The 1847-nt window shown below is 49.0% G+C and overlaps 1 long non-coding RNA gene across 7 annotated transcripts; it reads right to left on the bottom strand.

Moving 5' to 3' along the window:
- Positions 1 to 406: 406 nt before the first annotated feature.
- Positions 407 to 1617, bottom strand: LOC127923428 (uncharacterized). Of its 7 annotated transcripts, none has more exons than XR_008114342.1 (4): positions 1553 to 1617; positions 1094 to 1219; positions 800 to 967; positions 407 to 758 (listed from the first exon to the last, which is right to left on the bottom strand). It is a non-coding gene; the product is annotated as an uncharacterized LOC127923428 (long non-coding RNA). The 7 variants fall into 7 exon arrangements; XR_008114337.1 differs by having other exon boundaries at positions 1094 to 1228; positions 1436 to 1616; XR_008114341.1 differs by having other exon boundaries at positions 842 to 967; positions 1094 to 1228; positions 1436 to 1616.
- Positions 1618 to 1847: the final 230 nt, after the last annotated feature.

Below are 1847 nucleotides of genomic sequence, written 5' to 3'. Positions count from 1 at the left end.
CTAACCCATAGACCAGGACCCGTAGGGACTAACCCATAGACCAGGGCCCGTAGGACTAACCCATAGACCAGGGCCCGTGGGACAAACCCATAGACCAGGGCCCGTAGGACTAACCCATAGACCAGGACCCGTAGGACTAACCCATAGACCAGGACCCGTAGGGACTAACACATAGACCAGGACCCGTGGACTAACCCATAGACCAGGACCCGTAGGACTAACCCATAGACCAGGACCCGTGGGACTAACCCATAGACCAGGACCCGTAGGACTAACCCATAGACCAGGACCCGTAGGACTAACCCATAGACCAGGACCCGTAGGACTAACCCATAGACCAGGACCCGTAGGACTAACCCATAGACCAGGACCCGTGGGACTAACCCATAGACCAGGACCCGTAGGACTAACCCATAGACCAGGACCCGTAGGACTAACCCATAGACCAGGACCCGTAGGACTAACCCATAGACCAGGACCCGTAGGACTAACCCATAGACCAGGACCCGTAGGACTAACCCATAGACCAGGACCCGTAGGACTAACCCATAGCAATCTGGTCAACAGTAGCGCACTATCAAGGGAACAGAGGGCCATTTGGGACTAAACTGCTATAGTGTTTACCTGGCCAGTGTTGTGTTTGTACTGTAACTCAGTCATGTAGTGTCCAGGTGTAACCTGTCTGTACTGTAACTCAGTCATGTAGTGTCCAGGTGTAACCTGTACTGTAACTCAGTCATGTAGTGTCCAGGTGTAACCTGTCTGTACCGTAACGCAGTCATGTGTGTCCAGGTGTAACCTGTCTGTACTGTAACTCAGTCATGTAGTGTCCAGGTGTAACCTGTCTGTACTGTAACTCAGTCATGTAGTGTCCAGGTGTAACCTGTCTGTACTGTAACTCAGTCATGTAGTGTCCAGGTGTAACCTGTCTGTACTGTAACTCAGTCATGTAGTGTCCAGGTGTAACCTGTCTGTACCGTAACTCAGTCATGTAGTGTACAGGTGTAACCTGTCTGTACTGTAACCCAGTCATGTAGTGTCCAGGTGTAACCTGTCCGTACTGTAACTCAGTCATGTAGTGTCCAGGTGTAACCTGTCTGTACCGTAACTCAGTCATGTAGTGTCCAGGTGTAACCTGTCTGTACTGTAACTCAGTCATGTAGTGTCCAGGTGTAACCTGTCTGTACTGTAACTCAGTCATGTAGTGTCCAGGTGTAACCTGTCTGTACTGTAACTCCAGTCATGTAGTGTCCAGGTGTAACCTCTGTACCGTAACTCAGTCATGTGTCCAGGTGTAACCTGTCTGTAAACTCAGTCATGTAGTGTCCAGGTGTAACTGTACTGTCTGTACCGTAACTCAGTCATGTAGTGTCCAGGTGTAACCTGTCTGTACTGTAACTCAGTCATGTAGTGTCCAGGTGTAACCTGTCTGTACCAGTAACTCAGTCATGTAGTGTCCAGGTGTAACCTGTCTGTACTGTAACTCAGTCATGTAGTGTCCAGGTGTAACCTGTCTGTACTGTAACTCAGTCATGTAGTGTCCAGGTGTAACCTGTCTGTACTGTAACTCAGTCATGTAGTGTCCAGGTGTAACCTGTCTGTACTGTAACTCAGTCATGTAGTGTCCAGGTAACCTGTAACCTGTCCAGGTGTAACGTACCGTAACTCAGTCATGTAGTGTCCAGGTGTAACCTGTCTGTACTGTAACTCAGTCATGTAGTGTCAGGTGTAACCTGTCTGTACCGTAACTCAGTCATGTAATTGTCCAGGTGTAACCTGTCTGTACTGTAACTCAGTCATGTAGTGTCAGAGTGTAACCTGTCTGTACTGTAACTCAGTCATGTAGT

This window comes from Oncorhynchus keta, unplaced genomic scaffold (genome assembly GCF_023373465.1).
Source record: "Oncorhynchus keta strain PuntledgeMale-10-30-2019 unplaced genomic scaffold, Oket_V2 Un_contig_29669_pilon_pilon, whole genome shotgun sequence".
In the NCBI taxonomy this organism is placed as follows: Eukaryota; Metazoa; Chordata; class Actinopteri; order Salmoniformes; family Salmonidae; genus Oncorhynchus; species Oncorhynchus keta.
The sequence above is the reverse complement of the archived record's forward strand: the minus strand, read 5'-3'. Positions and strand labels throughout refer to the sequence as shown.